The 18926-nt window shown below is 47.1% G+C and overlaps 1 pseudogene; it reads right to left on the bottom strand.

Annotated features, from left to right (window-relative positions):
• Positions 1-18926, bottom strand: part of LOC109881868 (staphylococcal nuclease domain-containing protein 1-like) — a 356997-nt pseudogene that overhangs the window by 88622 nt on the left and 249449 nt on the right.

Here is an 18926-nt window from a genome sequence, read left to right as displayed (position 1 = left end):
GCCTTGTTCAGGGGAACAGTGGGTGAACTGCCTTGTTCAGGGGAACAGTGGGTTAACTGCCTTGTTCAGGGGAACAGTGGGTTAACTGCCTTGTTCAGGGGAACAGTGGGTTAACTGCCTTGTTCAGGGGAACAGTGGGTTAACTGCCTTGTTCAGGGGAACAGTGGGTTAACTGCCTTGTTCAGGGGAACAGTGGGTTAACTTCCTTGTTCAGGGGCAGAACGACAGATCTTTACCTTCTCAGCTTGGGGATTTGATCCAGCAACCTTTCGGTTACTGGCCCAAAGCTCTAACCACGAGGCTACCTGCCGCCCCATGAGATCCCCACCCACCCCCACCTCGTTATGGAACACACACTAGTGAATGTGTGATTGAGTGAATGACCAAGAGAGAAAGAGAGTGATTGAACCAATTAAAGCAAAGTGTCTTGGTGTGATGATGCAACACGCTCATTAACCCCTGCTCTGTCCAACCAACTCCTCGTTCCCACGAGGCATGGGACCATGCACACAGTTACATTGAATGACAGCCTCCCGTCCTATTCAAGGAGCCAAAAGGGGATAGGCGCTGGAGCCAGCCTTTGGCAGACTCCTCTACGGCTGTAGTGTGTAGTCATCCATGAAGTCAGCCTCGAACTAGTCCCGTCTCTCACACACACACACGAAAACACAAACCAAAACAACCCAGTCAAAATATCAGACAACACACTCCCCCCCCCACACACACACACCTGTCTCCACGTCCTGGGTGGTGTCCGTGATCTCAGTGACATATACAGCTCTGTAGTTGGCTGTGCACTCTTTCTCACCCCTCACACACTCCCCCCCCCCACACACACACCTGTCTCCACGTCCTGGGTGTAGAAGTGCATGGTGTCCGTGATCTCAGTGACATATACAGCTCTGTAGTTGGCTGTGCGCTCTTTCTCCCCCCTCACACACTACCCCCCTCACACACACACCTGTCTCCACGTCCTGGGTGTAGAAGTGCATGGTGTCCGTGATCTCGGTGACATATACAGCTCTGTAGTTGGCTGTGCGCTCTTTCTCCTCCATCACGTGCACCACCTCCTCCACCTTCTTCTCCTCATAGTTGGCCCAGATCTGAGGGGGGGGAAGGTCACATGATTAGGGTGAAGCATGACAGAACACTCCCTGTTCTTATGTGTAATATAATGATATCATTAATATGAGGTCTTTCTCGTTAAATTGGGATCTACTTGTAGGACAAATGAAATAATATACAGTTCCCTGTCTGACTGAAGACCACAGGAAAAAGGACCTTTCTCATGTCTAAACCTCCAGCTAAGCATGCCAGTTCCTTATTATACGGCACATGATCAAACATCTAACATACTCAAAACAAACCCAAACCAGACATCAAACTACTACTTGAATCACTGCCAACTCCAACAGAACAATTAATTTACACTCCTAAATGACTCCCATTACTTGATTCAGGACCTGTTTTGGTGACAAAGGGAAATACGGTCTAGAACAAACAACCCCTAGACCGGAGAAACATGGGTCTGTTATCTAACAGCAACACCAATCCCCTGTGGGACAACCTCTCTCCCTCTTTCCCTCTCTTCACCAGAGTGTTTTTGGTGTGGAAACCAGGTCAGCTTCTCTCCAAGGTTGGCCCTCTGTCGGGAGGGCAGGAGGCTCATTAAGGGAAGAGTGTTCCGCTTGGGGCCACAAATCAAACACTATGGACGCACAAACACACACGAAAACACACACATGCGCGCATGACAACAGCCACACAAACGCGTGTGAGGGACAGGATGACAAGAGCTCCCTATTCATCTCTCCTCCAGCTGATGATCTGAGGCTCCTGCTGATGGGGTCACTGAACCCCACTGCCAGGGAGAACAAGTGGAACACAACTTCACAACAACTAAAGTCTCCTTTCCTTGTGTAACTCCACAAGACATCTGGTTCTACTCCTTTCATTCCCCCCCGCCAGGGAGAACAAGTGGAACACACAAGTCTCCTTTCCTTGTGTAACACCACAACACATCTGGTTCTACTCCTTTCATTCCCCCCCGCAGGCTGTTGTGTTGACTTGGAGGTAAAAAAAAAAAAAAAATGTTTGTGGTTTTTATATAGTGTAGCGATATCAAATCAAATGTTATTTGTCATATGCTTTGCAAACAACAGGTATAGACTAACCGTGAAACGCTTAAAGGCCCTTCCAACAACAAGTTTGCAAAAGTAATAACGAGGAATAAATACAATGAGTAACGATAACTTGGCTAAATAATAGTTATTACGCATAGATAATAAACAGCGAGTAGCAGCAGCCGTATGGCTTGAAGCTGGTCAGGAACCCTCTGGTCCCAGACTAGGCAGCCTTATGGCTTGAAGCTGGTCAGGAACCCTCTGGTCCCAGACTAGGGAGCGGTATGACTTGAAGCTGGTCAGGAACCCCCTGGTCCCAGACTAGGCAGCCTTATGGCTTGAAGCTGGTCAGGAACCCTCTGGTCCCAGACTAGGCAGCCTTATGGCTTGAAGCTGGTCAGGAACCCTCTGGTCCCAGACTAGGCAGCCTTATGGCTTGAAGCTGGTCAGGAGCATTCTGGTCCCAGACTAGGCAGCCTTATGGCTTGAAGCTAGTCAGGAGCATTCTGGTCCCAGACTAGGCAGCCGTATGGCTTGAAGCTGGTCAGGATCATTCTGGTCCCAGACTAGGCAGCCTTATGGGTTGAAGCTGGTCAGGAGCATTCTGGTCCCAGACTAGGCAGCCTTATGGCTTGAAGCTGGTCAGCAGCATTCTGGTCCCAGACTAGGCAGCCTTATGGCTTGAAGCTGGTCAGGAGCATTCTGGTCCCAGACTAGACAGCCGTATGGCTTGAAGCTGGTCAGCAGCATTCTGGTCCCAGACTAGGCAGCCTTATGGCTTGAAGCTGGTCAGCAGCATTCTGGTCCCAGACTAGGCAGCCTTATGGCTTGAAGCTGGTCAGCAGCATTCTGGTCCCAGACTAGGCAGCCTTATGGCTTGAAGCTGGTCAGGAGCATTCTGGTCCCAGACTAGGCAGCCTTATGGCTTGAACCTGTTCAGGAGCATTCTGGTCCCAGACTAGGCAGCCTTATGGCTTGAAGCTGGTCAGCAGCATTCTGGTCCCAGACTAGGCAGCCTTACGGCTTGAAGCTGGTCAGGAGCATTCTGGTCCCAGACTAGGCAGCCTTATGGCTTGAACCTGTTCAGGAGCATTCTGGTCCCAGACTAGGCAGCCGTATGGCGTGAAGCTGGTCAGGAGCATTCTGGTCCCAGACTTCGCACTCTGGTACCGCTTGTCACCAGCTTTTAGCAGCTGGCTAATTAATTAACTGTGTGGTATCATCAGCTAATTACCTTCACAAGTTCTCTCTCTGCCTCCCTCTCCCCCTCTGAGCAGTGTTACATGCTGACTAGACCAGGCACGGGCGTGAGTCTGCGTGTGCCATCGTGCGCATGTTAATTTTGTCCATCCACACCAGATGCGATCAGGACACGCAGGTTAAAATATCAAAATTAACTCTGAATCAACTATATTAATTTGGGGACAGGTCGAAACACATGAAACATTCACAGCCATTTAGCTAGCTAGCTTGCTGTTGCTAGCTAATTTGTCCTGGGATATAAACATTGGGTTGATATTTTACATTAAATGCATAAGGTCTTTTTTTTCTGGGTCTTTGTAGAATTTTGACCCATTTTAAGTCACATTTTCTCTACTCCGACATGTAATCCACTGATAAGAGGAAATCTAGTTAGTTTCCAGTAAGCTCTCTTCCTTCAGGCTTCTTCTTCTTCTGACTTTATGTGTGGACTTCAGTTCATCTTTCAATCACCCACGTGGGTATAGGCTCCTAAAAACCAATGAAGAGATGGGAGAGACTTGTAGCACGTCAATCGTTAAAAATATAACCAAGTTCTATTTTAGCGCTTGGCTACGCAGATGCTCATTGACGCGAGCGATCAGTTTGGAGGAAATGACTGAATAACATGTATGTGTAGATTTATTTCGCAATGCTGGCGCATGTAACGCGATGCACGGTGTGGTCAGCATGTTAGCATGGTAGGCTAATTACACACAGCGTTTTATAGGCCTTTTTCGGCATGCTAGCACTAACCAATTACATCTGACGTGTGCAGGGCAAGACATTTACAGTCCCATTTCACTACTGCAATGAGTCGTGCTAGTGAATCGGCTTACTGCCTGCTACCTTGAATCATTGGGAACAAATATTTATTATACAACAAGTGACACAGTGCGCAAGCCGAGCGAGCCTTGGCGGGTGCCCTGCCCACCTGGAGACAAAAGACTGGGTCAAACCACCCAATTACATTCAATTGTTTCTTCATGGTGCCAAACAAAGGGAAGGGAAAAAAATTTTGAATAATTTTGTGGATACGACTGACCAGGAGTTAATTAAGACCCAAACATGGCCACACTTCACAAACTTCCACTGGTCTTTTCCCCTGATTTTCCCTGATTTTCTCCATCCCTCTGAAACTATCTGCCACCATTGTCGCAACCCCTATTACCAGCCTGTTCAACCTCTCTTTCATCTCGTCTGAGATCCCCAAGGATTGGAAAGCTGCCGCAGTCATCCCCCTCTTCAAAGGGGGAGACACCCTGGACCCAAACTGTTACAGACCTATATCCATCCTGCCCTGCCTATCTAAGGTCTTCGAAAGCCAAGTCAACAAACAGGTCACTGACCATCTCGAATCCCACCGTACCTTCTCCGCTGTGCAATCTGGTTTCCGAGCCGGTCATGGGTGCACCTCAGCCACACTCAAGGTACTAAACGACATCATAACCGCCATCGATAAAAGACAGTACTGTGCAGCCGTCTTCATCGACCTCGCCAAGGCTTTCGACTCTGTCAATCACCATATTCTTATCGGCAGACTCAGTAGCCTCGGTTTTTCGGATGACTGCCTTGCCTGGTTCACCAATTACTTTGCAGACAGAGTTCAGTGTGTCAAATCGGAGGGCATGCTGTCCGGTCCTCTGGCAGTCTCTATGGGGGTGCCACAGGGTTCAATTCTCGGGCCGACTCTTTTCTCTGTGTATATCAATGATGTTGCTCTTGCTGCGGGCGATTCCCTGATCCACCTCTACGCAGACGACACCATTCTATATACTTTCGGCCCGTCTTTGGACACTGTGCTATCTAACCTCCAAACAAGCTTCAATGCCATACAACACTCCTTCCGTGGCCTCCAACTGCTCTTAAACGCTAGTAAAACCAAATGCATGCTTTTCAACCGGTCGCTGCCTGCACCTGCATGCCCGACTAGCATCACCACCCTGGATGGTTCCGACCTAGAATATGTGGACGTCTATAAGTACCTAGGTGTCTGGCTAGACTGCAAACTCTCCTTCCAGACTCATATCAAACATCTCCAATCGAAAATCAAATCAAGAGTCGGCTTTCTATTCCGCAACAAAGCCTCCTTCACTCAAGCCGCCAAGCTTACCCTAGTAAAACTGACTATCCTACCGATCCTCGACTTCGGCGATGTCATCTACAAAATGGCTTCCAACACTCTACTCAGCAAACTGGATGCAGTCTATCACAGTGCCATCCGTTTTGTCACTAAAGCACCTTATACTACCCACCACTGCGACTTGTATGCTCTAGTCGGCTGGCCCTCGCTACATATTCGTCGCCAGACCCACTGGCTCCAGGTCATCTACAAGTCTATGCTAGGTAAAGCTCCGCCTTATCTCAGCTCACTGGTCACGATGGCAACACCCATCCGTAGCACGCGCTCCAGCAGGTGTATCTCACTGATCATCCCTAAAGCCAACACCTCATTTGGCCGCCTTTCGTTCCAGTACTCTGCTGCCTGTGACTGGAACGAATTGCAAAAATCGCTGAAGTTGGAGACTTTTATCTCCCTCACCAACTTCAAACATCAGCTATCTGAGCAGCTAACCGATCGCTGCAGCTGTACATAGTCTATTGGTAAATAGCCCACCCTTTTCACCTACCTCATCCCCGTACTGTTTCTATTTATTTACTTTTCTGCTCTTCTGCACACCAATATCTCTACCTGTACATGACCATCTGATCTTTTATCACTCCAGTGTTAATCTGCAAAATTGTAATTATTTGCCTACCTCCTCATGCCTTTTGCACACATTGTATATAGACCCCCCCTTCGTTTTCTACTGTGTTATTGACTTGTTAATTGTTTACTCCATGTGTAACTCTTTGTTGTATGCTCACACTGCTATGCTTTATCTTGGCCAGGTCGCAGTTGCAAATGAGAACTTGTTCTCAACTAGCCTACCTGGTTAAATAAAGGTGAAAAAAATAAAATAATAATAAAAAATAGATATTAAAGGAGTCAATACCCACAATGCAGTGGGGCTTCAGCAGAGGGTAATGACATGTCTGGGCTTTTAATCAAACCTGCAGGACCAATCCGAGTGACACAGATTAGCATGTCACTGTTCATGACAACTGTCACCGTGGTGGCGTCTCTGTGGGGGTTTGGGAGTCGTTCATGACGATTCAGGCCAAGTGACCTCTGACACGTTGGCCCACGTCACGCCGCCGCAGTGGCAAGGGAACAGGAGGAGAGAACACACCCAGAATGCCAATCACAGCGCTGCATTCACAACGACTATGCAGAAGTGGCCTTCCACATGGTGCTCTCCCCCACACACATTCTCCCCCGCTGTGCCCTAGGTGGATGACCTTCCGTGAGCAACCGACCATTCCTGTTTGTTCCACTTGAACGCAGGTATGTGACTGCTGTTGCTGCTTGGACACAGAGACGTGAGAGAGCGAGAGGAGTTAGGGTTTCCGAGCTGCAAATCATCAGTCCTCTACTGCTGAAAAGGAAAACTGTTCTATAAGGACAACAGTGTTCCAAAAGGAGGACAACAAGTGTTCCAAAAGGAGGACAACAAGTGTTCCAAAAGGAGGACAACATTCCAAAAGGAGGACAACATTCCAAAAGGAGGACAGTGTCCTAAAGGAGGACAGTGTTCCAAAAGTAGGACGATAACAAACAGTGTTCCAAAAGGAGGACGACAACAACAGTGTTCCAAAAGGAGGACGACAACAACAGTGTTCCAAAAGGAGGACGACAACAAGTGTTCCAAAAGGAGGACAGTGTTCCAAAAGGAGGACAGTGTTCCAAAAGGAGGACAGTGTTCCAAAAGGAGGACAGTGTTCCAAAAGGAGGACAGTGTTCCAAAAGGAGGACAGTGTTCCAAAAGGAGGACAGTGTTCCAAAAGGAGGACAGTGTTCCAAAAGGAGGACAGTGTTCCAAAAGGAGGACAGTGTTCCAAAAGGAGGACGACAACAACAGTGTTCCAAAAGGACAATACCAGTGTTCAAAAGGAGGACAACAACAGTGTTCCAAAAGGAGGACGACAACAAGTGTTCCAAAAGGAGGACGACAACAAGTGTTCCAAAAGGAGGACAGTGTTCCAAAAGGAGGACAGTGTTCCAAAAGGAGGACAGTGTTCCAAAAGGAGGACAGTGTTCCAAAAGGAGGACAGTGTTCCAAAAGGAGGACGACAACAACAGTGTTCCAAAAGGACAATAACAGTGTTCAAAAGGAGGACAACAACAGTGTTCCAAAAGGAGGACAACAACAGTTTTCCAAAAGGACGACAACAACAGTGTTCCAAAAGGAGGACGACAACAACAGTGTTCCAAAAGGAGGACGACAACAGTGTTCCAAAAGGACGACAACAACAGTGTTCCAAAAGGAGGACGACAACAACAGTGTTCCAAAAGGAGGACAACAACAGTGTTCCAAAAGGAGGACAACAACAGTGTTCCAAAAGGAGGACAACAACAGTGTTCCAAAAGGAGGACAGCAACAGTGTTCCCAATAGGAGGACAACAACAGTGTTCCAAAAAGACGACAACAAGTGTTCCAAAAGGAGGATGACAAGTGTTCCAAAAGGAGGACGACAAGTGTTCCAAAAGGAGGAGGACAAGTGTTCCTAAAGGAGGACAACAACAGTGTTCCAAAAGGAGGACGACAAGTGTTCCTAAAGGAGGACAACAACAGTGTTCCAAAAGGAGGATGACAAGTGTTCCTAAAGGAGGACAACAACAGTGTTCCAAAAGGAGGACAGTGTTTCAAAAGGAGGACAGTGTTCCAAAAGGAGGACAATGTTCCAAAAGGAGGACAATGTTCCAAAAGGAGGACAGTGTTCCAAAAGGAGGACAGTTTTCCAAAAGGAGGACAGTGTTCCAAAAGGAGGACAGTTTTCCAAAAGGAGGACAGTGTTCCAAAAGGAGGACAGTGTTCCAAAAGGAGGACAGTGTTCCAAAAGGAGGATGACAACAGTGTTCCAAAAGGAGGACAATGTTCCAAAAGGAGGACAATGTTCCAAAAGGAGGACAGTGTTCCAAAAGGAGGACAGTGTTCCAAAAGGAGGAAAGTGTTCCAAAAGGAGGACAGTGTTCCAAAAGGAGGACAGTGTTCCAAAAGGAGGACAATAACAGTGTTCCAAAAGGAGGACACTGTTCCAAAGGTTCATAACAGAGTTCAAAAGGACAATAACAGTGTTCAAAAGGACAAGTGTTCAAAAAGACAACAACAGTGTTCCAAATGGAGGACAACAACAAGTGTTCCAAAAGGAAACACCATGGGGGGTAAAGTAGCAAGCTATTAGGACACTGTGACCTTCAGTACCCCGCTGAATGATGTGTAGCCTGCGCACACACACGGTTGAAAACTGAGACCTACTTGCTAATGTGAAGGCAGGGTCCATTGCTGTAATGGTCTCCTTCATGATGGAAGACAGACACTCTTACACACTGAAGCCACATGAAGAATGATGTGATGCTGGTGGTGGATGCTGGTCCATGTTGACTCCAATGCTTCCCACAGTTAGGTCAAGTTGGCTGGAGGTCCTTTGGGTAGTGGACCAATCTTGATACACATGAGAAACTGTTGAGTGTGAAAACCCCAGCAGCGTTGCAGTTCTTGACACAAACCGGTGCGCCTGGCACCTACTACCACACACCGTTCTAAAGCACTTAAATCTTTCCTCTTGCCCAGTCACCCTCTCAATGGCAGACACACACAACTCATGTCTCATGGTTAAAAATCCTTCTTTAACCTGTCTCCTCCCCCTCATCTACACTGATTAAAGTGGATTTAACAAATCAATAAGGGATCATAGCTTTCACTTGGATTCACCTGGTCAGTCTATGTCATGGAAAGAGCAGGAGTTCTTAATGTTTTGTACAGCAGGTGTGTGACACACAATAATAGTCTGTGGCTGAGTTGAACATGATGTCTAATCATAATCAGTAACCCCCACCATTCAGAGTAGGGCCCCTACAGCACACCGCTGCCATAGTAACTGATGGGTATGGCTGAGTACACTGGTATCAGCATGTTATTAACACACCCAGGTCCACATGGCATGGGGTTTAACATGGGATAATCATGCTATGCTAGTGAAGCATGAAGTCAGTAGTGACAAATGGTAAGTGATAGGCTTTGGTTCAACTAAGGGTGAAATGTGCCTTGCAGATGTCACAGCCAAACCCCTTGAGGTACTGAAGAGTAGACTGACTGTTTTACTAAAACCACAATCCGGCATTATATACAAATGTGGAAAGAAATATGCAAATGAACTCATTAATAACGAACAAAGTTAAAAACACTGCAGAGTGTGAAGAGTGTGTGAAGAGAGTCTGGAAGGGCTTGCAGCATTACTGGTATAGACTGGAATGGGAGGTCATTTAGAATGTCCTGGCAGACTAAGAGACATTACATTCAGAGAATTCCCTTTTTCCACACAAGCACACTGCCTTGTTCACGTGTTCACACACACTCCCCGGGAACCAGGGGGATGGGGACATTGGGAACATTGATTAAAGGTGACAGCATGTCAATTCCAATAGTGTGTGTTCGGCCAGGGGGAGACCAAATCTCCATCAACACCCAGAGCACAGACACACACACACACACACACACACAGGTGCATACAAACACACACACTAGGGCAAACACACACACAAACACACACTAGGGCAAACACACACACATAAGAAGAGTGAGATAAGGGTAGTAGGGTGCACAAGGACACACACACACAGGTTGGATGAATCCACACTGCTGTCATTGTCTGTTCTACACTACACAGTGAACTATCACTCGAGGTAGGATATGCCCACAGACCTCCACATCAGCTTCAGTCTAAACCATTTTCAACAACCCTGCTACTCCTTCTCTGGTGTAGGCTATACACTAGCATACTTATCTCATACTGGTTTTAACAAACTACTCTACCCAGAAGCCTTTGCCCTTAACTTCAAGTACTTTGCTTGCAGCCTGCTGAAACAAGTTTTCAAACCTATCACACAATGAAAAGTACAGCACTATTCGTTAGCAATTGAGGTAATTGACATTTTGAAAATATGCAGCTGTGGAACAGCTAGTCATATCTGTCTAGAGCTGGAGGAGAACATGAATGTAGGGACAGCGTATGGAGCAGCCTCTCTCCAGTTACACCACCCACATATGTAGTTTCATTGTTAATTCATTATTCAATAGTGCTCTGCAAACAATACAAATCAATACAAGTGCTTGTTATTAATAAAAGTGCCCTTTGCAGATCAATCTAAGCCTCTATTACGTTCCTAATGAAGGGGCCTTGAGAAGTGAATGCCTCACTAAATAAATGGCTGCCCTCTTGTCATGTTTCCCTTCGAGTCTACATCTTATATGATGAGTGAACCTTGAACGTTCGTCACCAAACACTCAGAGAAAACAAACTGAGCCCAAACTATGCTTGTTTGATGGGAGACACGAGACAAAGCCCCCCAAGAAGATTCAATAAAGTAAATATAGGCTACATGTTCACCTGAACTTCAAAACATTCACACCTAGTTCCCAATCCCACATTCAATAACAAAGATGCATCATTCCTCCAATTCAATCGTCCAACGACAAGCTATTCACTCAGGTCAGGACATAACAAACCACTACCTCATCTCCACTAGACTTGATTGGTAAACCAATTCCAATACCAGGCTTTCCTTACAATGTTGAGCACAACGTTGTATTAATGAGTAGTGATATTAGGTTGATGGGGTTGGTGGGCCTGTGGGTGACCCCGGATTCCTCTGGCTCAACCGTTGCCATGGTGTGTCAAGGGAACTATTCGAGGCTGGAAATGATGAACCAGCCTGGTGAATCAGAGTGCCACTCCAGCCAGCCAATCCATCCCACCACTATACCACTCAGGGGGCTCGATAGTGCAGCTGTGATGCATCCCATGTAAGAACACGGTCATACACAACCTAGGCCTGGTACGGGACCGCCAACACAATGACAATCCACACAACGCTTTCTGTAATGGGGACGCGATCTAAGTCTACTATGCATTCATCAGCCACATAGAATATGAATGACAATGACATGAATTAATACAATCATTGTATTTGTATGGACAACACACTCTGGCAAGCCGTGCAACGCTTACTGTACATGACAGTGTGCAACACCGAGACCCACACAACACACCTCGATGACCTGTGGTGTGATGGAGTAGTGCACAATTTACTGATGGCGCTTTACATACATGTGTACAGCCATGTTAATGAACTGTTAAGAGGACAGAACATGACATCTATACACAGTGCATCCATCATGGAACAGCTGTATTAGTACTGACTAGAAGCATGTTTACAGCCATGTTAATGAACTGTTAGCAGGACAGAACATGACGTCTATACACAGTGCATCCATCATGGATCAGCTGTATTAGTACTGACTAGAAGCATGTTTACAGCCATGTTAATGAACTGTTAGCAGGACAGAACATGACGTCTATACACAGTGCATCCATCATGGATCAGCTGTATTAGTACTGACTAGAAGCATGTGTACAGCCATGTTAATGAACTGTTAGCAGGACAGAACATGACATCTATACACAGTGCATCCATCATGGATCAGCTGTATTAGTACTGACTAGAAGCATGTTTACAGCCATGTTAATGAACTGTTAGCAGGACAGAACATGACGTCTATACACAGTGCATCCATCATGGAACAGCTGTATTAGTACTGACTAGAAGCATGTTTACAGGAATTATTATCGCTGGTAAATGTTTGAAAAACATGCACAGTGGGGGAGGAATCTGTAAAGTGCTTGGCTGATTGGCACATGGGAGGATATGAACAAGACCAATATCTACAGTGTGTGTGTGTGTGTGTGTGTGTGTGTAGCCAGAATGTGCGTTTACACAATCTCAATAGCTGTTTTAATAAAACCATCGATCAAAAACAGGGAGGCATAAAATCCCCTCTCACTTGTCTTAAGGGCAAATGTTAATTTTTCAACCATCTGGGTGATGAGAGGGGTGGTAGCTGGTGGAGCTTAGAGAGAGATGGGTTGACCATGACTGATTCGATGACAAAGACCGATGTTCTCGTCAGGTAACACACGGGGAGATGTGGGTTGAACGGTGAATTATTTGACTGATTGCAATCACTTAAGGTAAAAACACAATCCTCTGATCAAGACGAGCACAGAGCAGGTGCCTCGTAGCAATTTTCTTATTTGGTGCTAATTATATTTCCTCCTGACCCAACAACGAAAGAAAACTACAGGGCTCGTCTCTGATTGGATGGGTGCCTGATCGACAGGTGTCATTGGGGACCCACACACCAGTACACTGGGGACAACAGTAGAATGTGAGGACTGGTTATCCTGGGACATTAACCCAATCACCAAGGTTAAACAGGGGGTGGTTAAGCAATAAGGGTGGATGTTTGTGTGTGATGATTTACGGTATCTGTATGTTAGTATGTGGGCCACGTGGCTCTCACCTCACTGCTTTGAACACAACACCGTAATAAAACACACATGTAGTCCACACACGCATACGTAGTCCACACACACACACACACACACACACACACACACACACACACACACACACACACACACACACACACACACACAGCCTTGGGAAGAAAGGGGGGGACAGGAGGGTGAGCTAGGACAGTGCCTTCACACACTGGAACAACACAATAACACGCTGGCTTATTGGCTAAGGACACACTGAAACACAATAGCCCAACATAGACGGCAATTTAACAATACTATACTAGGGCTGGGCCTATATACATACCAATCCCAACACACTAGGGCCGGGCCTATATACATACCAATCCCAACACACTAGGGCTGGGCCTACATACATACCAATCCCAACACACTAGGGCCTATATACATACCAATCCCAACACACTAGGGATGGGCCTACATAGATACCAATCCCAACACACTAGGGCCTATATACATACCAATCCCAACACACTAGGGCTGGGCCTACATACATACCAATCCCAACACACTAGGGCTGGGCCTATATACATACCAATCCCAACACACTAGGGCTGGGCCTACATACATACCAATCCCAACACACTAGGGCTGGGCCTATACACATACCAATCCCAACACACTAGGGCCTATATACATACCAATCCCAACACACTAGGGCTGGGCCTACATACATACCAATCCCAACACACTAGGGCCTATATACATACCAATCCCAACACACTAGGGCTGGGCCTATATACATACCAATCTCAACACACTAGGGCTGGGCCTATATACATACCAATCCCAACACACTAGGGCTGGGCCTATATACATACCAATCCCAACACACTAGGGCTGGGCCTACATACATACCAATCCCAACACACTAGGGCTGGGCCTATATACATACCAATACCAACACACTAGGGCTGGGCCTATATACATACCAATACCAACACACTAGGGCTGGGCCTATATACATACCAATACCAACACACTAGGGCTGGGCCTATATACATACCAATCCCAACACACTAGGGCTGGGTCTATATACATACCAATCCCAACACACTAGGGCTGGGTCTATATACATAACAAACCCAACACACTAGGGCCTATATGCATACCAATCCCAACATGCTAGGGCTGGGCCTATATACATACCAATCCCCACACGCTAGGGCTGGGCCTATATACATACCAATCCCCACACACTAGGGCTGGGCCTATATACATACCAATCCCAACACACTAGGGCTGGGTCTATATACATACCAATCCTAACACACTAGGGCTGGGTCTATATACATAACAAACCCAACACACTAGGGCCTATATGCATACCAATCCCAACATGCTAGGGCTGGGCCTATATACATACCAATCCCCACACGCTAGGGCTGGGCCTATATACATACCAATCCCCACACACTAGGGCTGGGCCTATATACATACCAATCCCAACACACTAGGGCTGGGTCTATATACATACCAATCCTAACACACTAGGGCTGGGTCTATATACATAACAAACCCAACACACTAGGGCCTATATACATACCAATCCCAACAGGCTAGGGCTGGGCCTATATACATACCAATCCCCACACACTAGGGCTGGGCCTATATACATACCAATCCCAACACACTAGAGCTGGGCCTATATACATACCAATCCCAACACACTAGGGCTGGGCCTATATACATACCAATCCCAACACGCTAGGGTTGGGTCTATATACATACCAATCCCAACACGCTAGGGCTGGGCCTATATACAATCCAATCACAACACACTAGGGCTGGGCCTATATACATACCAATCCCAACACACTAGGGCTGGGCCTATATACATACCAATCCCAACACACTAGGGCTGGGCCTACATACATACCAATCCCAACACACTAGGGCTGGGCCTATATATAAACCAATCCCAAAACACTAGGGCTGGGTCTATATCACAGCACAGGAAACCACTGTGGCTCAGCCCACTCATCCAAGAGGTGTAGGGTGTAGTAGCACCTGGGGTCAGCTTTTAATATTGTGCACTAATAGATTGGGGGAAGGGAAGCTGATCCCAGATCTGCCATGTAAGACTTCATTCTTTTCAAAAGGCTTAACTCCAATGCCCACCCACCTCACACGTAAACCACACAGATACACACAGGCAGACACACACAGCGACGGTCTAACAAGCCGTGAGCTCTAACAGCCATAATCCCTTTTTCCCACCCAGTCTCTCCCGGACAGCATCGAAATCTCCAGGACAAGACGGGAGAGAACGCAGAGACACCTGGATGTGGTTACTTAGCAAATAGATTATGCATTAAAACTGAACAGGTGGTGCGGCTGGTGAGTATCGGGGGGGTGAGGAAAGGAGTGAGCAGCGAGAGAGGAGGGTGAGTGAAATGAGGGGGGAGAGAGCAGGGGAGAGATTGAAAGAGAGAGAGACTCTCCTTAACCTCTCATATCACAGCCAACATGTCCGTAGACTGTCAACAGTGGGCAGCGGTGGGCTCCTCAACCCCCTGACTTACATGACTCATTTCAGAAAATGACCCTTAAGCTCTCTCTGGTTGTAGCCCTTTTAACTTTTTCAAATTGACACAGGAGCTCATCCACCGTTCACTTTACTGGTTCTGGGTTAGAACTTGGCGCTTGAGTGCGAAGGAGTTTACCGTGGCGGACGCTATCGCCACCTGGATACTGAGGTGACCACAGCATGGCGTAACCATGGAAACAGGAGGAAAAGCATGCATGCGGAAAAATCTTGTGACACATGCAAAGATGAAGACACACATGAAGACACACACACACACCTCTGTTTTGATGCGACCCGGGCTCTCTCCATCATTCACATGAACACACACTACTCCCTCTTTTACCCACACATACGTTAGCCCACTGGGGGAACCATTATAACACATGGAGCCTTATGCAACGCGGTCGTTTTCTGCTAGCGGTGTCAAACGGCGGTCATTAAGGCCACTCTCCCTTCCCAGTGTATCACCACTCTCCCTTCCCAGTGTATCACCACTCTCCCTTCCCAGTGTATCACCACTCTCCCTTCCCAGTGTATCACCACTCTCCCTTCCCAGTGTATCACCACTCTCCCTTCCCAGTGCATCACCACTCTCCCTTCCCAGTGTATCACCACTCTCTTCTCAGTGTATCACCACTCTCTTCTCAGTGTATCACTACTCTCTTCTCAGTGTATCACCACTCTCTTCTCAGTGTATCACCACTCTCTTCTCAGTGTATCACCACTCTCTTCTCAGTGTATCACCACTCTCTCTTCCCAGTGTATCACCACTCTCCCTTCCCAGTGTTTAACCTCTCTCTCTCTTCCCAGTGTATAACCTCTCTCTCTTCCCAGTGTATAACACCTCTCTCTCTTCCCAGTGTATAACACCTCTCTCTCTTCCCAGTGTATAACACCTCTCTCTCTTCCCAGTGTATAACCTCTCTCTCTCTTCCCAGTGTATAACACCTCTCTCTCTTCCAGTGTATCACCACTCTCCCTTCCCAGTGTATCACCACTCTCCCTTCCCAGTGTATAACCTCTCTCTCTCTTCCCAGTGTATAACACCTCTCTCTCTTCCCAGTGTATAACACCTCTCTCTCTTCCTAGTGTATAACCTCGCTCTCTCTTCCCAGTGTATAACACCTCTCTCTCTTCCCAGTGTATAACACCTCTCTCTCTTCCCAGTGTATAACACCTCTCTCTCTTCCCAGTGTATAACACCTCTCTCTCTTCCCAGTGTATAACACCTCTCTCTCTTCCCAGTGTATAACACCTCTCTCTCTTCCCAGTGTATAACACCTCTCTCTCTTCCCAGTGTATAACACCTCTCTCTCTTCCCAGTGTATAACCTCTCTCTCTTCCCAGTGTATAACACCTCTCTCTCTTCCCAGTGTATAACACCTCTCTCTCTCTTCCCAGTGTATAACACCTCTCTCTCTTCCCAGTGTATAACACCTCTCTCTCTTCCCAGTGTATAACACCTCTCTCTCTTCCCAGTGTATAACCTCTCTCTCCCTTCCCAGTGTATAACACCTCTCTCTTCCCAGTGTATAACACCTCTCTCTCTTCCCAGTGTATAACACCTCTCTCCCTTCCCAGTGTATAACACCTCTCTCTCTTCCCAGTGTATAACACCTATCTCCCTTCCCAGTGTATCACCACTCTCTCTTCCCAGTGTATCACCACTCTCCCTTCCCAGTGTATCACCACTCTCCCTTCCCAGTGTATCACCACTCTCCCTTCCCAGTGCATCACTACTCTCCCTTCCCAGTGTATCACCACTCTCTTCTCAGTGGATCACCACTCTCTTCTCAGTGTATCACCACTCTCTTCTCAGTGTATCACCACTCTCTTCTCAGTGTATCACCACTCTCTTCTCAGTGTATCACCACTCTCTTCTCAGTGTATCACCACTCTCTCTTCCCAGTGTATCACCACTCTCCCTTCCCAGTGTATCACTACTCTCCCTTCCCAGTGTTTAACCTCTCTCTCTCTTCCCAGTGTATAACACCTCTCTCTCTTCCCAGTGTATAACACCTCTCTCTCTTCCCAGTCAGTGTATAACCTCTCTCTCTTCCCAGTGTATAACACCTCTCTCTCTTCCCAGTGTATAACACCTCTCTCTCTTCCCAGTGTATAACACCTCTCTCTCTTCCCAGTGTATAACACCTCTCTCTCTCTTCCCAGTGTATAACCTCTCTCTCTTCCCAGTGTATAACACCTCTCTCTCTTCCCAGTGTATAACACCTCTCTCTCTTCCCAGTGTATAACACCTCTCTCTCTCTTCCCAGTGTATAACACCTCTCTCTCTTCCCAGTGTATAACACCTCTCTCTCTTCCCAGTGTATAACATCTCTCTCTCTTCCCAGTGTATAACCTCTCTCTCTCTTCCCAGTGTATAACCTCTCTCTCTCTTCCCAGTGTATAACACCTCTCTCTCTTCCCAGTGTATAACACCTCTCTCTCTTCCCAGTGTATAACACCTCTCTTTCTTCCCAGTGTATAACCTCTCTCTCTCTTCCCAGTGTATAACACCTCTCTCTCTTCCCAGTGTATAACCTCTCTCTCTCTTCCCAGTGTATAACACCACTCTCCCTTCCCAGTGTATCACCACTCTCCCTTCCCAGTGCATCACCACTCTCCCTTCCCAGTGCATCACCACTCTCTTCTCAGTGTATCACCACTCTCTTCTCAGTGTATCACCACTCTCTTCTCAGTGTATCACCACTCTCTTCTCAGTGTATCACCACTCTCTTCTCAGTGTATCACCACTCTCTCTTCCCAGTGTATCACCACTCTCCCTTCCCAGTGTATCACCACTCTCCCTTCCCAGTGTATCACCACTCTCCCTTCCCAGTGTATCACCACTCTCTCTTCCCAGTGTATAACATCTCTCTCTCTTCCCAGTGTATAACACCTCTCTCTCTTCCCAGTGTATAACACCTCTCTCTCTTCCCAGTGTATAACACCTCTCTCTCTTCCCAGTGTATAAACACCTCTCTCTCTTCCCAGTGTATAACACCCCTCTCTCTTCCCAGTGTATAACACCTCTCTCTCTTCCCAGTGTATAACACCTCTCTCTCTTCCCAGTGTATAACACCTCTCTCTCTTCCCAGTGTATAACCTCTCTCTCTTCCCAGTGTATAACACCTCTCTCTCTTCCCAGTGTACAACACCTCTCTCTCTTCCCAGTGTATAACACCTCTCTCTCTTCCCAGTGTATAACACCTCTCTCTCTCTTCCCAGTGTATAACACCTCTCTCTCTTCCCAGTGTTTAACCTCTCTCTCTCTTCACAGTGTATACACCTCTCTCTTCCCAGTGTATCACCACTCTCTCTTCCCAGTGTATCACCACTCTCTCTTCCCAGTGTATCACCACTCTCTCTTCCCAGTGTATCACCACTCTCTCTTCCCAGTGTATCACCACTCTCTCTTCCCAGTGTATCGTATCACCACTCTCCCTTCCCAGTGTATCACCACTCTCCCTTCCCAGTGTATCACCACTCTCCCTTCCCAGTGTATCACCACTCTCCCTTCCCAGTGTATCACCACTCTCCCTTCCCAGTGT

This window comes from Oncorhynchus kisutch, linkage group LG19 (genome assembly GCF_002021735.2).
Source record: "Oncorhynchus kisutch isolate 150728-3 linkage group LG19, Okis_V2, whole genome shotgun sequence".
Taxonomy (NCBI): domain Eukaryota; kingdom Metazoa; phylum Chordata; class Actinopteri; order Salmoniformes; family Salmonidae; genus Oncorhynchus; species Oncorhynchus kisutch.
Note: the sequence above shows the minus strand (reverse complement) of the source record. Positions and strands in the feature narration are given on the sequence as shown.